We start from the raw sequence: 19,196 nt of genomic DNA, 5'->3' as shown, positions 1-19,196 counted from the left end.
AACTACGAGATGTGGTCGTTTTTGTCGTTCTTCGGCGAGGACGCAAACCCCCTGGTTCCCTGCTACAACCATTCTTCTCCCTCCGTCTCTTTATGTCAATATGTCGTTGCCGCCGCCGCTCCGAGCAGCTAGGTGTGATGTTGTTGCCGCTCCGACTACCGCCCGTCACCTAGATGGTGACTGTGATTGGGTGTGTTTTCGTGCAACAACTCGGTGGTGTCTTCGCTCGTATCTAGGTGTGTTGTTTCTGCTAAGTCGGATGCGAGTGTGCTCTTTTTGTCGTCCGGAAAAACGTAGGAACCACCATGGCAGCCCACCATGGTGGTCATTATCTTGTTGTCGCTTGCTGCCATCTCCCGTCGCCACCAGCCACCATAGGAGATGGTTGTGTGTGTGTTTTATGGTGTATTTAAGTGTATGTTATATGGTGTGAAGTTGTATGTGCAATATTTGGCCGGAAAACCCACCACCACCACCAGATGTCGTGTTGGGTGGCGGTGTGCATTTGTGTGTGATTGGATTGCTATTTGGGATGCTTGGACATGATTTGGACTAGAATCATAACCACCACCACGAGGTGGTGGCTGCTGCCGTGAGTCGTCGTTGACCACCACTACCCAAGGTGGTAGTGAGTGATGCCCGACTTATTTAACATTAGTTAACCTAAAAACCTAACCATTGGACTAATTGTCTTGTGATATGGGTTGGAAACCCTAATTAGGGTTTAGAAAACCCTAATTTTTGAGATGTTAGTTTTGGATTGTCGGGACCCGCTTTTGGACCAGTGGATTAAAGTATGAATTATGCCCAATTACATTGTATGTTTGGCCTAGTTGAGTGATGGACGTAATGGATTAAGTAAGAACATTTAACCCTAATCATCATTTTATGTGAAAACCCTAATTTTGTTTGGGCCTTTCTTTTGGGCTTTGGTGATTGGGCTATTGATGGGCTATCTAAGAACAAGTATATGGACTAGGGTTTTGGATGGGCTTTAGGGTAAGGCCCATGTGAGGGGTTTGGGGACTTGGTTGATTATTTGGCTTTTGGGCCTTTAAAGTGTGAGTTTGGGCTTGGGTCTTGGACCAAGCTAGGTTAGGGGTAAAATGGTTCGTTTACCCCAAGTGTGGATTTATGGTTATGCATTGAAACCCAAATGGTTGATTGGGGTTTTATTTTGATGATTGATAGTTCGGGGATCTGTCAGCCAGCAACCAAAGATTTATTCGCGAGACTTCAGCAGTGCGAGGTGAGTTTCCTCATGTATGAACGGGTCGAAGGCACCAATGCCGGCCCGTATATTTATGTTAGTATGTTTTGGACTAAGGTCTGATGTCAGGCGGTGCCCGATGTATGCTTATATGATTTCCAAATTTCGGTCCGATGTTGGGTGATGCCTGAGGAATGTTTGTATGTTTCATGTCTTCGTGATTCTTGCATGTGTCTGTATTTGTATGTTTCCGGATTATGGTCCGATGTCGGACAATGCCCGAGGAATGTTTGTATGTATCCGGATTCCGGTCTGACATCGGGCGGGGCCCGAGGAATGTTTATATGTTTATGTTATGTGATTATTTATGTGTATTTGTTGATATGTTTATATGTATACCGAGCTTTGCTCGATGCCGGGTGGGGCCCAATGTCGGACTCTGTCTGATGTCGAGCGGGGCCTGATTTCGGACATTACCCGATGCCGAACGAGGCCCACAATATGTTTATATGTGATTATTTGATTATGTGATTATATGAATGGTATGTGGTAGTTTGGGGAGACTCATTAATCTTTATGCTTACAGTTTTCAGTTTTGGTTTTAGGTACTTCACGTAGCAAAGGGAGGAGCTCAAGATGACTGCATTACACACACCATGATGTTTCAGCCTGAGATGTTACTTTGATATATTTGACAGATGTTTTGATATGGATATATCGTTTATAATGTTTTGAGATAATATGTATTATGTATTGACAAAACAATTTTGATTACTATGGTTTTATTTAATAATTAAAAATGAAATTTTTGGGCATGATTTTTGGGATGTTACAAACCAAACTCCTAATACATAGCGTGCAAGAAAACGAGGTTCATAATGCAAACATTAATCAAGAGACTTTTGATGCACAATTAATACTCCCAACAAACTTTTACTGTCCACATGATCCAAACCAACTGGTCACTAAGTCTCCTGAATCCCGAAAATGTACTAACACCTAAACATGCCAATAAGACTAATGATCTAAGACCTAAGAGTCTCAATCAAATGACTACGGGGTCCCACCCATTTAAGTCATACAACCACTGGTTCATGATACATTCTGACACCCTCTAACCACCAAAACGATAAGCTCACAATGCTACGTCGATCTTGTCGTTATTCCATCATTGGCATAAAAACTCATGACCAACACCACAGGTGCCGAAAGATACTCAGCCATCAACCCACCAACTTTTAGGAACCCAGTGAACATCCCTCTCAACACTAACCAAACACAACACGATCCATACCCTTCTATAATGCATAATTCATTTCACAGAACTGACTGCTACCAACGCAAAATCAGAAAAAAACATGGTCACACACAACCAGAGGAATATGGTTGTACTCTTGTTACAATTCAAAAACTACTACCCAAATAAGAGCCATACCAATAATTCGGACCAAGTTTTATCATGCTTAATTAGTCCACATACACCCCCATTACCATATTTGATGCATTACTACAATATACACCCCATAGGTAAAACACATAACCAACCCTAGATCCTCTGTTTTCCTTCTTCCTCACAACCTTACCCAAAGGGTGAAGCACCAATATACTTAACAAAATGACGAACCTCAACCATTAATAGAAACATCCCCATGAACGACCGAAACAAGATCCTACACCTTGATTGAAACTGTACAGATCCCAACAATACATAATTAACTTGATAAAACTTCCAAAGTTATACATAAATGTTGTTAAAACCCTGGTCGGATCAATCTAAATACCAACCCTACCGACACGACATGCCAAAATTGGAATTTGCGTAGATCCAAAGTCACACCTTGAAAAAAAACTAAACAACACCGCTCCGACATCCGAACTCCAAATAACCAAGGAAATCTGCCAAAATCAAGCCTATTATGAACAATAATTCCACAACTGACAATTGAGGATAAACGTACCCAGAGGCCAAAAATATACAACGTACAAAACTTGATGATATGTTGAGTCATCCATTGAACTTCAACTGATACAACTTGAACTTTTGAAGAACCTCTACTATTGACAATGGACGAAAAGACCAACAATCAAGAATACATTGACACCTAATCCATTGATGCAATACATTACTGAACAAAGCCTATATGGAACTAAACACATCGAACTTCGTAGACCGATTGACCAATCAACCACTATACATCCTAGAATATAGATAACAATCTATACAACGAGCTCTACAACCGATACTCAACCTAAGCGACCCAAATGCCTCATTACATATTCATTGGCATTACTGAAAGGAACCACTGGCTACAACAAGCTCATCGTCCAACAACTTCCTACCGCAAAGACAACTCATGAGTTCCTAAGCATATACATTTGAGGGAAACTTGCTTTAAACCCCTGTCTTGACCAACTCTTGAACCAAATTCTCACATACTTAAACTGCAGATTCCTATGATCCATTATTCTAAAACCATAAAATCGAGTAGATCGATGATCCTCCAAGCAGAAATACCCAGTTCTCCCCCACTTAGGGTTCGAACTACCACCAATTGACATTGTAACAAACCAAATCCCAAACCGGCTCAACCGGATATATATCGTCCCTTACTATTGTAATGGATAACACAACACAAGATGATCCTCCAGATAAATACCAACCACCCTCAAAGAGATTCTGAATCTCGGATGGAGATCTCAGACACTTCCCAAGCATAATCGACCATAACATCAAGAATCCCATGTAGACGCACAAGCAATAGTTCTGACAATCCATTCATATCACCGATTATCTATCTATAAATAAATGGGCTACCACAATCCTCATGTACAAATCCCCGACCATCAATTCATCGCGAGAATCATCCATAAATACAATAGGCATCCTTCTCATAGTCAGGATACATCAGAGACAACAAAAGTTGGTGTTCCTGATTCACTTCCCCTAATCACTTGAAACAATAAAATAGCACCCAACATGACTATATTCAAAGAAAGCATACCCTTTATTTCATCTCAAGACAACCATACCACAAGAATCCTCTTGTGCATTCCCACACTGACATACTCAGTCCCATGTTGGGTCTACACCCCAACTTTGAAAATCACATGTCTGCTCTCTCTTTCCTCTGAACGAGGAACACTGGAAGATCATAACCCCCGTTGTAGATAGTGAAATTCCAATCCAGTTGCAATCCTCGAGCCGATCATCACAATTGCTTCCTTCTTGAGTCTCATGACTCAAATTGTCACTACTTCGGGCAAGGCCTTTGAGACCTTAGGATTAACTAACTCACACTGGTTTGCACCATCCAAACCCAAACTAACATGGACACTAAGGCCTAAAAAATCAGCAGACCCATCCTCAGCCTGAACAACCATATCCGATAAACCGATAAAGATGGAAACACATTACATTGAATCATGGTGTCAAACCATACTATCTACCCTCTACCAGCTCTTTAGAATCCCTGAAATTTTCCTCGATTTGAGTATGTATCCTGTGATTTCAGTAGTACGGGCCCAATACTACCTTCCACACATATCTATAGTTCCTCACGAATCGTTTTGGATCCTTTAAGTAATTACTCATGTCCATTACCGTCAGATCCAACCACATATACCCATTCTTAAACGAATACACACCGCTAAATAGCACATCAATTCCTATAAGGCACTTCCTAGGCTCTCTTAGGATTCGTACCTCACTCTGTCATCTGTTGCTAAAGAACCCCTACTAATATTAGTTAACTACTTCATGTGTAACACTCGGTTCCTGGTACGTATTTAAATTCAAGTAATGTTGTAATTTACTCTGGGACTCGGCGAGTTGGAGGACCAACTCGTCGAGTAGACTCGACATTATGCGGGGGTTTTAATGATCTACTCGATGAGTCGGGAGACCGACTCGGCGAGTAGGAGCTGTCTGGAAAAAACCCTAATGTTTAGGGTTTACACCCTATTTAAACACTTTATCTCGTCCCAAATCAGCCTCCATCACCCTCCTAACTCAGAGAAACCCTAGATTGAAACCCTAAACCCTTATTGAGTGTTATTGACCCTTTTGGCGCTTTTTGTGTGTGTTTGAAGTTGGAGAAGAAGAAGGAAGCTTGGAAGTTCAAGTAGAAGCAAGGAGATCCAAAAGTTTTACTTCATTCTCAACTCATTTAAGGTAAAAAGCTGGAACCTTGACCATCTATCTCTTAGATTTTGATTTGGGGCTATTTCTACCCTTATTATGAGTATAGAGAAGCTAAAATCAGATTTTATGGGTGTGCTTGGAGTTGCACTTCGGATATGGGGCTATTGGGGGTCTTTGTGGCATAAAGGTGCCAACTTTGTTGCCATAAACACCCCATGCATCTTGTAGACCTTCTTTTATGGAACTTGGAGCCAAAAACCCCATGCATAGACATCAAGTTCGTAGCTTTACGTATAAAATGGACCCTAAGAAGTTAGATCTATGGTTTTGATGCATTAAGACCCATTATAATCGACTGTATAGTTTTGGACTAGGAGGGACTCGGCGAGTTGGGACGTTTTTCCCCCAAACGTCTTCTGGAAATGGTTTTGGTTGAGTAGAAGGAACACTCAGCCTGCTAGGGGTTTTTTTTGGACCTGGAAGTCATAGGACTTGGCGAGTGGATGAACAGACTCGATGAGTTCAAGGAAATGGCCCAGCTACTTGAAGATGGACTCGACGAGTTCAAGGAGAACTCGGCGAGTCGTAGACTGAACATCTTCATATGGATGGAGATGAACTCGACAAGTTAAAGAAAGAACTCGGCAAGTCGGTTGAAGATAGTCAGATGTGTCGTTGAAGGCGAACTCATCGAGCCCTTGCTAGACTCGACGAGTAAGGAAGGGATTATGGCAGTAGGTGAACATGGGGACTCGGCGAGTTGGCGGACCAACTCGGTGAGTCGAGTCAACCAGATGCTGACTTTGACTAGAGGATTGACCATTGATCAAGGTGTTGACCTTGACCTTGTCTTGGACTTGAGTTGGCCCTTGTAAGGGTTACGAGTATGAATTGATAAGTTACAAAAGTTGTTGTGTAGGGATTGAGGATTCGAAGAGAGTTGGTTTTCATACCGAGATCAGTGCAGACACTACACGACTTTGAGGTGAGTTTTCTCCTAGTAGGAGTGGGTCTACGACCACAATGTCGGCCCATGAGTAAGATTGTTGGATAGATGATTGTCTTTGTGATAAATATATAGTGTTGATACGAGATATGATTACTGTGCCTATATGATTATTGTGCTTGATATGTTTATTGTGCTTGGTATGTGTTAGCAGTAGTAAGGGGTGAAATAGTCCCCAATTATTGGTTGAAAGATACCGAAGGGGAGGGTAGCTCCCGGTTACCGGTCGAAAGATACCGAAGGGGAGGTTATTTCCCGGTTACCGATTGAAAGATACCGAGGAGGAGCCCAACTCCTGGCTATGCCTAACAGTTACCGGTTGAAAGATACCGAAGATTATGCATTATTTGGTATGGGTATGATGAGGGAACTCAATAAGCTTTGTGCTTACAGTTTTTAGTTTTGGTTTCAGGTACCTCTTCATCTAAGGGGAAGGAGTCGGCGGGGTAGCAGCGCATCACACATTCACACATGATATTCCGCATTTGAGAAACCTGGGATTGTACTCTTATATTATACTATTTGATCATATGGTTTTGAGACTTGTGATTTGTGACTTTATGTTTGAAATGATATCAATGTTGTTTTCCGTTAACTGTTTTTACAAGTAATATACTTTAAAACGAAAAAAAATGGGTTTAAGTTTTGGGATGTTACAAGTTGGTATCAGAGCCTTAGTTTGAGGGATTCAGGCACACCATCGGGGGTGCCTGGACTCAAACCGAGGGATTGAAGGGTTTTTACAAAAAAAAAAACAGTTTTCTATAGTTTAAAATAAGGACTTTTGAGAAAGAACAAGGTGTGTGATGCATGCGACTAGCCGAGCTCAAGTAAGTTTTCCCCAAGACACCCATACATGCTATATTATGTTATATGATGTGATTATGAGAACTGCATGTTATATTAGGGCTAAGGATCTAGGAAGGATGCTTTATATGCCTGTTATATGAGTTTATTGAGCTATATGCTAGGGTTGGTTAGTCAACAGTTTGGTAGCCTGAGTAGGTTATACTTGGTAATGGTTACTCAATGCACGAATGCTGCTTTCTTTGTGCTGATAGGGGTTCCGGCTAGCTTTAACTAACTAGGGAACATATATGTGATAGTATCCACAAGCTATTTAGGGAAAGATGGTAGGGACTCCTTGTGTAGCTGATGACGGAGAGTAGGTCGGAGAGTGCCCTAGGACAAGCCTAGGATGAGATTAGTTGGACAATAAATAGGGAATTGGTAAAGTCAAGGCAATTATTGAGGAAAGTACGGATAGATGTGGAAGGTAGTATGGGCTCGTACTACTGGAAGCAGAGGATCCATACTCGAATTAAGGAGGGATGAGATAGAACCAAGAAACTTGGAGAGCGTGTGAGACCTCTCGAGATTATGTATGACCATGACGTTATGTGTTTATTTAAGTATGGCGATTACGTGACATGGAGCAGGAGGTTCAGGGACTGGATCCGGATCAGGATCAGGCTCGGGTGCGGGTGTGGGATCCGAGCAGGTTGATGACAGGCTACGCGAGTTCATCGCGTTGGAGATCACAAGAGGTATCCTCAAGGCGACCCTGGTCAATTTCGGGTCAATCAAGGAGGGGATTATCGAGCTGATGGAGGCTCGCCTCCAGACATTCAGGAGTGACTTGGCGTCCAGCCAGTCGGGTTCGTGCACACTGTCCTTCAAGGACTTCAGTAGGAGTGGTGCGCCAGACTTTCACGGGGTGAAGGACCCCATTGTGGCCAGGAGACGGATTGTAGACATCGAGTCTGCACAATTGATGAGCTTCTGCCCGGAGGGTTCGAAGGCCCGCTTTGCTGCGAGTTGTTTGCAAGATCGAGCCAGAGATTGGTGGGAGTTAGTGGGTGATTCACTGGGGGGCCCAACCATTGAGACTATGACTTGGTCAGATTTTGTGACCAGGTTCAGTGCTGAGTTTGCGCCGGCTATAGAGCTTCAGCAGCTAGCCAAAGAGTTTCTTGATATGAAGCAGACTACAGAGACTGTGGCGGAGATCACCGCCAAGTTCCGGGAAAGGGCCTTATTGGTACCTCAGTATGCAGGGGATGAGGAGATGCGGAAGACCCGCTATCATGATATGTTGAGGGTTGACATTCAGGAGCATGTCAAGTATTTTGCTTGCCCGACTCTGGATTCCATGATTGCCAGGGCGAGGGAGAGGTAGATTGATTTAGAGCACCTTAGGAAGAGGAAAGCGGAGACAGGGCAGGTTGCTGGGTTTCAAGGAAGAAACCCAAGGGATTCGACGCTAGGTCGAAGGGCCAGCAGGGTCGGGACCACTGTGGGAAATGCGGTAGGTCACACGAGGGAGTTTGTCGCACTGGGTCGGGATCAGGCTGCTATAAGTGCGGCAAGATCATGCATTTTGGCAGGGATTGTTCTGCTCCTGCCTCTACTGTTCACATGTCAGACCTGATTTTCTTCCATTGCAATCAAAGGGGACATCAAAAGACCAACTGCCTCAGGTTGACATCAGCTCTATTGGCGCCAACTCCAGTGACCACATGGGTTACGGATGGCCAGAATGTCAAGTCAGAGGCTCCAGTGGTGAGGAGCCAAGCTTTCCAGTTGACAACAGAGGAGGCACACGGCGTACCTGATGTGGTGATGGGTATGGTTTCTTCTCTCTAATATATATATATATATATATATATATATATATATATATGTCGCTTGTGATATTGATGTATTATGCTATATGTTTTGTTTAGGATCGTTCCATGTGAACGGTATCCCGGTTCAGGTGTTGTTTGATTTGGGTGGTACCCGATCATTTGTCTCTCTTGTGCTTAGCAAGAGGTTTCCTGAGTCTTCAGGCATGTTAGATTGCTCTCTCGAGGTTGAGATTGCGGATGACCGGTCAGTGTGAGTGTCAGAGATTTTCATATATTGTGTTTTGAGGTTGTACGAGGAGTGCTACTTGGTAGATTTGGTTCCTATAGCATTGCGGGGGAACAAGGTTATTATAGGGATGGATTGGTTGAGCCCCAATGGGGCAGTGATTGACTGTGCGCAACAGTTGGTTCGGATCAGGACCCCGGGTGGGGGAGAACTAGTGATTCAGGGAGAGAGGCCACAACGCGGACCGACTTTATGTTCAGCAGCGAGGGCTAGCGCTACCTCCAGCAGGGTTGCGCAGGGTATTTCGCCTATGTTATGGATACCCGGGAGGCGGGTCAGGCGATGGTGAGTGATTTACCAGTGTTACGGTAGTACGCAGATGTATTTCCAGAGGAGCTGCCTGGGATACCTCCGGAGAGGCAGGTGGAGTTCAGGGTCGACCTGGTCCATGGTGTGGCTCCGATAGCCAAGGCACCGTATCGGTTGGCTCTTCCTGAGATGCAGGATTTGTCTACACAACCACAAGAGCTGTTAGACAAAGGATTCATCAGACCGAGCAGTTCACTGTGGGGAGCCCTGATACTGTTTGTGAAGAAGAAAAAGGACGGGTCGCATCGAATGTGTATAGATTACCGGGAGCTGAATAAGGTAACAGTGAAGAACCGTTACCCACTCCTGAGGATTGATGATCTCTTTGACCAACTTAAGGGAGCATCTTGGTTCTCCAAGATTGATTTGCGTTCAGGATATCACCAGATGAGGGTAAGAGAGGAGGATGTGCAGAAGACTGCCTCTCAGACAAGATATGGTCACTATGAGTTTGTGGTGATGCCTTTCGGGCTCACCAATGCTCCAGCCGCGTTCATGGATCTCATGAACCGTGTGTGCAGACCGATGTTAGATCGATCTGTGATAGTTTTCATTGATGGCATCTTGGTCTATTCCAAGACTCGGGAGCAGCATGAGGAAAACTTGTGGGAGGTGTTGGATACCTTGAGGAGGGAGAGCTTGTATGCCAAGTTCTCCAAGTGTGAGTTCTGGTTGCACGAGGTGCAGTATCTAGGGCACCTTGTCAACCAGAACGGGATTTCGGTCGACCCTACCAAAGTGGAGGCCGTGATGAGGTGGGAGGTCTCGAGGTCTCCATCTGAGATTCGGAGCTTCCTGGGACTGGCAGTTTATTATCGGAGATTCATTCAGGACTTCTCCAAGATAGTCGTGCCCTTGACCCGGTTGACAAGGAAAGTCATGGTCTTTTTCTGGGGGCCTGAGCAGCAGGCCACATTCGAGATGTTAAGACATCGGTTGTGTGAGTCACCAATCTTAGACCTTCCAGAGGGCGTGGAGGATTTTGTTGTGTATTGTGATGTGTCTATCTCAGGTTTGGGCGTGGTATTAATGCGGAGGGGGCATGTTATCGCCTACGCTTCGAGGCAGTTGAAGCCTCATGAGGCGAGCTATCCGACGCATGACTTGGAGTTGGGGGCAGTTGTTTTCGCCCTCAAGATTTGGCGTCATTACCTCTATGGGGTCTGTTGTACTATTTACACGGACCATAAGAGTTTGAGGTACCTTATGGATCAACTGAATCTGAACATGAGGCAGTGTCATTGGCTTGATGTGGTGAAGGGTTACGATTGTGAGATCCTCTACCACCCAGGGAAGACCAATGTCGTGGCCGATGCGCTTAGCCGCAAGGCAGCGCCGATCAGAGACATCTGCATGAGGATGATTGTGGTGAATCCGTTGTTGGAGCAGATTCGAGAGGCCTAGTAGGAGGATATGAAGGAGGAACATCATAGGAGTGAGTGTATTGTGGGCCAGGTTTTCTCCTTCGATTATGACAGCCATGGATTGTTAACTCTACATTATAGAGTGTGGGTCCCATATCATGGAGGTGTGCGCCATCTAGATTGAAGGAGAGATGCCTGACCTGCAGGTTTTCTGTTGGCCCTGCATGAAGAGGGATGTAGGTTGGTTCGTTGAGAGATGCCTGACCTGCAGGAAGGTTAAGGCCGAGCACCAGAGGCCTCACGGCAAGACCCAGCCGTTGGATATTCTGTTATGGCAAGACAATCGTCACACTACATCATAAACTAGTGGGTCGTCATTGGTGCATTTGACCCATGGATACAACGAAGGAACACTCACAGACTGAAGGTATCAAATCGCACTCAGCGGATGACTCGTAAAATCCTCTCCCTAACGCACAAGCATAAAACCCTAATTAGAAATTAGGCCACATTCTAACTCAAAAGTTCAAACCCTAATTCTTGACTTAAGGCAAAAAGGGCTTCGTTACCTTTGCCTCATTGGGTCTCCCTCCCTCCAAGGCCCAAGCAAAAAAAGTCCAAAAAGGCATCCAAGCCCAACTACAACGCCTCTAAGGCCCAATATGGCCCAAGAACACCTAACATGGCCTTAAGGCCAAGCAATGTCCTATTGCAACAGGTGGGCCTAAGAACCAACCTAAAAAAGTCCAAAAGCCCAACAATAATTGAGCTCAAAAGTCTTCTAAGTCCACAGACTGCGTACGTGCGGCGTACATGGATCGTACGCCCAACGTACGCTGATGACAATCCGGAACTGGGGCACTGACCAGTACGCACAACGTACTTTAGAGTACGCCCAACATACTGGTCAGTCATCCCATAATGCTCCCATGACTTAATCCTTTAAGCCCTAACGTCCAAAACTTAAACCCAAGCTCATAATAGCGTCTTAAGCCATAAAGTTACAAACTTTATGCTTTTGCATGCCTTGTTGGGGCTCAAACTATGAATTAAGCCCTTAAACTCACTTAAGTGGTCACTAACACATGCATGGTTGAGTCTTAACCTCCAAGATACGATTTTCATGACTCCGTACACTTCCAAGAGTCCAAAAGGATAACTCAAATGTTCTGGAGTAGCTCATACTCCAAGAAACTAAGTTATGGGACCAAAGATGCTAAAATCTACCCTAAACCTAGATCTAAGCTTAGAATGATCAAGGTTCAGACTTTATACCTTAAATAGGCTAGAAATGGTGCACAAACTCTGGATCTACAAGCTCCTTCTTCTCCTTTGCTTCTTCCCAAACTTCCTTCTTCTTGAAAACCACCAAAGAACACCCAAACACTCAAGGTAAGCTCAAAAAATGCACTCAAGAAGGTTAGGGCTCAATATAGGCACTAAAAGGGCAATGGAGACTGAAAGGGTAATGGAATTGAGGGACTTAAGGTCTTTAAATAGGCAGCAAGCCCTAAAAATTAGGGTTTGCCCCTGGCTTGAGTACGCCTAGCGTACATCGGGATCACCTCGATGGTGCGCATGCAAGGAGTACGTTGTGTGTACCTAGTGCACGCCCAACATACTCACAAAACCTCTATCACCTTTTAATTGAATTAAAAATAGATTAGATCATTAACTTCATAGATGGCGACTCTGGTGCTACACTGTCGGTTGCCTTATGCATGTAAATTATACACAAAACGAGATCACATAGACTGTTGAATGAATGATTCTACCCTAAGCCCACAACCAGACAAGGAATATGGCTACATGATCCTAATCGTATAGAAATTTTAAAGCATACACTTAGCAATCAATTCCACTAATATAGATTCCAAATATAACGTGTCATCCAATTCCTCCTAGGCTACAAGAGATCACAAATCAGGTCATTTTATCATGCAATTCCTGAAGGTATTCTTAGCATATCAGGCATAAAAGGCATCTATCCTAAGCAAACATTCTAGCATGCAACCCTGAGCATATCCTTATTCTAACTTCTAGTATGCATATCATACTATAACACATATACCATATCAACAAGTATGGGTATTTTGGGAAACCACTTACTTAAGTTTGGATGATTGCACGCATCGCACCCCTTTTCTTTATAAAATCTTTTTAAAAAATCATGTTCTTTTAAAAGATTTTAGAAATATTCAGTTTGAGTTCAGACACACTCGAGAGTCTACCTGAATCCCTCAAACTAAGGCTCTGATACCAACTTGTAATGTCCCAAAAATACCGAGTAAAATTTCATTTAAATAAATTATTGGGTATATGTGTTGCGTCATTGTGATTATTTATTTAGTCTATTTTGTAAACGGGCTTGGGATTGTCCACCCGTCATTTATTATTAGGGTTATAGTATTTAAGGTGCATGCAAGCACCGTGTTTTGTAACTATGGAAATAGTCTTGTAACCCTACACGCCTCTACAGTAGCAATTCTTCATCGAGTTCTTCTGAGGTTGTGGATTATAATCATTCAACATATTTTGATCTATTTAACTTGTTCTTATTATTTACCTGTTTGAATCTATTCGATCTAACTAGGATTTAATCCTATCAATTGGTATCAGAGCAGGAGACTGTGTAATCTATACGCATCTCTTCTGTTGAAAGAAGCTTTTTAGGGTTTCCGCCATTATTAGATATGGTGTTAGCCTTCATCCTCGTTGTTCATCCGTTGACGCTGATTTTGATCTAAATTTTACCCTAATCTTCTTTACACATCTGGTTTATGCAGTTTTTGTTCGATATACAAACATGCATTCAGAGGATTCCCATGTTAACTCGATAAATCTCTCAAGCGGCATTGGATCCACAACAAGGATTCTTATCTTATTACCCAATGATTATGAAGTTCGGGCGCTGCATTTTGAAGACTACGTTCTTGGTCTGGAAGACAATGGCTATCTGATCTGGGATGCCACCACAGTTGGGGCATTTGTTCATACTAGAACTAGAAGAGAAATTAAAACTCAGGCCGACTATAACAATATTCTAATTGAAGTAAAGGATGTTCCACACGATGAGAAGGTAAAGTTAATCAGCAATGTCAAGGAAATGAGGATCATTAGGTTTTCCCTACCTCCATACACCTTTCGTTTGGTTACTTCATATGATACAACACAAGGTATTTAGGACAGGCTTAATGAACTGTACTCTACTAACGTTGATCTGGAGCATTCGACTCAAACGTTACTGCTTTAAGAGTTTGGAGCCTTTGTGTAAAAGCCTGAAGAAAGTTTAGATAAGACCTTCAATCGATACAATAATCTTCTAATCAAGATGATGAAACATAAAATTGGATGTGAGCTTATCGAGCAAAAAGTCACGTTCATGAATGGTCTAAGGTCTGAATGGAAGGTTGTAGTTTCTACGATTAAAGCACATGAGTAGTTTAAGAACTACACATTGGCTAAGCCGGTCGGTATCCTACGGTTACATGAGGATGATGTGACAAAAGAAGGGAAAATTGTTTCTGTAATAGGTTCATTGGAACTGGTAGCTAAGGGTAAGAAATTTGCAGAAGATGATGATTCGGAGTTTAAACTCTCTAATTGCGAACTTTCTAAAGAAGAGCTCGCAATGATGGTGTCCAACCCAAAGAGGTTCCCAAAGAAGAACCTCAAAAGGAACAAGAACCGAAACCGGCAAGGAAGCTATAGCTCTGAGAAAGTAAAAGAGGTAGGCAAAATGGATGTGGAAATTGTTGTTGTACTACGAAGGAAGCCCTCTGTTCTGCCTAAAGAAGTTCCAGAAGGTTTTAAGAAGTTGAAACCTGGGAAGATACACAAGGAAGGATGGTATGTGGTATTTTAGGTGCGAGAATGAAACGATGCAGACTTTCATAACACATGTTTCTTCCTCCCTGATAAACATTTGTACACTACCTCTTGCCTGGAGTATATTTTGTACATGGTCAACAAATACAAGGGCAACAACAAGGGAGACAAAAAGTGTTTTTTGGATATGATTCAATGGTACATCCAGGTTCGCAAGGTTCTGCTAAGCGTCATTCCGAAAGTTTTTGAAGTGCGGAAGCGAACTCAGCCTTGATGGACTCTTGCCTCAATTGATGCAAATGGGGAGATTGTTGGGTATATGTGTTGCGTCATTGTGATTATTTATTTAGTCTATTTTGTAAACGGGCTTGGGCTTGTCCACCCGTCATTTATTATTAGGGTTGTAGTATTTAAGGTGCATGCATGCACCATGTTTTGTAACTTTAGAAATAGTCTTGTAACTCTACACGCCTCTACAGTAGCAATTCTTCATCGAGTTCTTCTGAGGTTGTGGATTATAATCATTCAACATATTTTGATCTATTTACCTTATTCTTATTCTTTACCTATTTGAATCTATTCGATCTAACTAGGATTTAATCCTATCATAAATCCAAACCATTCATTCATTATCCTAAAAGACGATCAGAGAAAAATCATAAACAATCATTACGGAATAAATCTCCAGGGGATGCAGTGCGATCAAGCCAGGCTCTTCCTTTTGAAATCGGAAGTACCTGAAAATGTTTAAACCACAAAACCATATGCACGAACCTTAGTGAGTTTCCCCCAAAATAGCACATGCCATACATACATTGCCATGAGCTACCCCCATGGTCTTACATACAAGTGTTATGAGCTACCCCTATGGTCTTTTCCCAAAAATGTCATGGGTTGCCCCCGTGGTCTTAACATCTAGGTGTCATGGTTGCCCTCATGGTCTTTCATGCAAATACCATCGGATACCCCCATAGTCTTTCATACAAATTCTACGGGCTACCCATATGGGCTTTCATATAGTGCTATGGGCTGCCCCCGAGGTCTTCCATGCAAGTATCACAAAGACAACTAGCATCCTATATAACATAATCTAGTGGGCTGAAATTGGTGCCTTCGACCCATGAGTACAGTGATAAGACTCACAAAAACCGAGCCTTTATCCAATGGGGATACTTTTCTGGCGTTTTTTTGAAGATCCATCTGCGATCGAGAACCCTTGAAGGCACTGAGGAACTCTAATCTTCAATCTTTTGAAGAATCAAAGCAACTAGGTTAATCATTCCACTTAGCTTTAGGAATTAAGTATGTTTAGCCTAGTTAAACATGTTTTTATGTTTGTTTTTACTGCAACTATGAGCTAAATACGTTTTTGTTTCTGTTTGGGGAATACCAAGGAACTCCTATGGTTTAATTCTTAGCTTTTGATTGATTGTTTATTGGTGATTTATTAAATTAAGTTTGTTAAAGAACCTTATGCATTAATCACAACTATTTTCTGTTAATTGGAACACAATTAAGCTGTATGAACATCTCTTAGTTGTTAACCTCATATGTCTATGTGAACACTTACCATATCTTAGGAATAATGATTATGAAACTAAGATTAACAAGACACTAGGAAGATTAATGTGTGAGCTTGTTTGAGAAACCATCAAACAAGAGGTTAATTGAACCACTAATTTGATTAACCACTACAAATCTTATTTAATCCAAATTATTAATCTAGGGAATTAATTAGTTTAAACACTTGATCACTGCTTGAATTAATTAATTGTCTAAGGGTTAGGAGTAATGAACATGAACCTAACCACTATAATTGGTAGCCAATAACAATTAATTTATCATAAATACAAAATAACCATAAGAGTGAATTGGTTGAACCTAAATAGAAACATCTTTATCAAATTTGGTGAATTAGTTGTTTGCTTTAGTTACTTAGTTAATTAAGTGTTTTCGTGGCGTGTTTAAGTTTCTAGTCTTGCAAAACTAGAGAAAAACCTTTTACTTTCATTAATTGCCTAGTTAAAATTAGCCATTAGTTTAATTTTTTGTTCCCTGAGTTCGATACCCTACTTATTCAACTATACCACTAAAAGACAGGTTCACCGCCTTTGTGTGCTAAATTTATTAATAAAAAGTAGGAATAAAACAAGTGCATTTTACACACATCAAGTTTTTGGCGCCGTTGCCGGGGAGCGGTTCTAAATAATTAATCTAATCCCTAATTTTTTCGATCCTTTGTGTGAGTTTACTGGCACAAAGTTAATTTATTGCAATTTAGTAGTTAGAAATTAGGTTTTAGCATCTGTTTTAGTTTTAATATTAAGTTTATAATTTCTTCAAAATTACACTATTACTCGCCAAGTGCAGTCGCACCTACTCGGCGAGTACAAGTGTATTTGGCAGATTAATTTTCGATTTTTTAGTACACTTTTTTGTTCTTTTTACGTTTTTATCTTGTTTATTTCAGGACTTTCATGACCAGAGGATCAAACACCCCGCTAGTACCCCCGTTTGAAGATCCCGAATCCGCATTGAAAAGGAACAAAGGAAAGGACGTAGAGAGCTCGAGTACACCAAAGAAGTCACCTTTGTCCAATTTGAAGACTGTTTTTGGGAAAAAGAAGAGCAACAAATCAGGAGCATCCGGCGCTTCTTTAGTAATCGACGAACCGGTTAAGGAAGATATTGAGTACGAGACCGACGAAGAAGAGGAGCCTACATACGAGCACAAATCCGATTCTGAGGAAGAGTTAGCTATTACTATGGCTAACATTGATGAAATCCCCATGGGGGAATGGAAGAAGAGGATGCACGACGACACTGGCCCGGGACTTGTGCAACCCGCAATTCCTGCAACTGTTACTTTTGAGCTCAAGGGTCATATCCTAGCTTTATTTAAAGAAATACCTTTTTATGGAAAAGACCACGAAGATGCCTACAAGCATTTGGATGAAGTCAATGATGTAGCTGACTATTTCATTGTTCCAAATGTGCCTCGCGAGACTCAGCTACTTCGCATGCTTCCGGTGACATTCAAAGGTGCTGCAAAAGACTGACTCAAGTCACTTCCTCCCGGATCAGTCACCACATGGGCCAAGATGAAGGAAGAATTCATTGATCACTTTTGCCCACCCTCCAAGATAGCCAAGTTGAAGAAGGCCATTGCTAACTTTGAACAACAAGCTAGAGAGTCGCTATATGAAGCTTGGGAGAGATACAAGAGCTTACTAAGAAACTGCCCACACCATGACCTAAACAACCAGCAAGAAGTCTCCATCTTCTATGATGGAGTCAATGTCACAACTAGGCAGTTACTTGACTCGCAAGGCCCGCTCACAAAGAAGCCACCCCCGGTGATCAAAGAATTGATTGAAGAATTCTCTAAACACTCTAGAGAATACCACAACCCTAGACATGATGTCACTAGGGGAGCCGCATATGCAGCTACTGAAGACCTATCCGCGGTCATGGCTATGCTAAAAACCATGGATAGGAGGATGGATAAAATGGATCAAACGATCCATGCTATTCGGGTGGGTTGTGAAAACTGCAATGGACCTCACCTCACTAGAGACTGTGATTTAGATGAGAATGGCAACACGAAGGTGCAAGCTTGTTACTCAAGTGGAGACCGATATGATGAAGACTGGCGCAAACAAAAGAAAGAGTGGCTCCCATATGAAGAGTACAAGAAGGCCAAGGAGGAAAGGTTTAGGCAAAAAGGGAGAGGTTTCTACCAAAAGGAAGAGCCAGTACAAGAGAGAAAGCCAAGATTGGAAGAAATTCTCACAAAATTTGTAGCCGCTTCAGAAAAAAGACATAGTGATCATGATGCTGCCATTCAAGAAACAAGGACCATGCTAAGGAACCAGTAAGCATCTATACACAATATAGAAACACAGCTTGGGCAACTTGCTCAACAAATCAACCAAAGGTCATCGGGCGCTAGCAAAACTGAAAATAACCCACGAGGCGCGCACATAAACATAATCACAACAAGAAGTGGGAAAATAATCACTCCCCTGGCACCTATTCAGACTGAGGCATCTAAGGAATCACAGAAGGAGGAGGCAGAAAAGCAAGCAAAAAAGCAAAACTTACAATCTGACAGCCCTACTCTCCGAGTACCACGTATGGACTCGGCGAGTACACCACCAAATTCAAAAGAGTAGGTCCCTAAAAAGCTTTACCAGCCTCCAATGCCATACCCAGCCCGAGCTAAGAAGGAGAAGCAAGAAGAGGAGTATCAGAAGTTTCTAGATCATATCAAGACTCTTCAAATCAACATACCCTTCATTGAAGCCGTCATGCAAATGCCCAAATATGCAAAGTTCCTTAAGGAACTTCTCACTAATAGAAGGAAGATGGAAGAAGTGAAGAAGGTAGTCCTCAATGAAAACTGCTCAGCTGCTATGCTAA

The 19,196-nt window shown here is 42.4% G+C and overlaps 1 non-coding gene across 1 annotated transcript; it reads right to left on the bottom strand.

Moving 5' to 3' along the window:
- Window positions 1-17,923: 17,923 nt before the first annotated feature.
- LOC145103542 (small nucleolar RNA R71) lies at window positions 17,924-18,030 on the bottom strand. The gene has a single exon (XR_013706627.1). It is a non-coding gene; the product is annotated as a small nucleolar RNA R71 (small nucleolar RNA).
- Window positions 18,031-19,196: the final 1,166 nt, after the last annotated feature.

This window comes from Lactuca serriola, chromosome 4, assembly GCF_051521515.1.
Source record: "Lactuca serriola cultivar US96UC23 chromosome 4, Lser_US96UC23_V15, whole genome shotgun sequence".
NCBI classification, from domain to species: Eukaryota; Viridiplantae; Streptophyta; class Magnoliopsida; order Asterales; family Asteraceae; genus Lactuca; species Lactuca serriola.
Note: the sequence above shows the minus strand (reverse complement) of the source record. Positions and strands in the feature narration are given on the sequence as shown.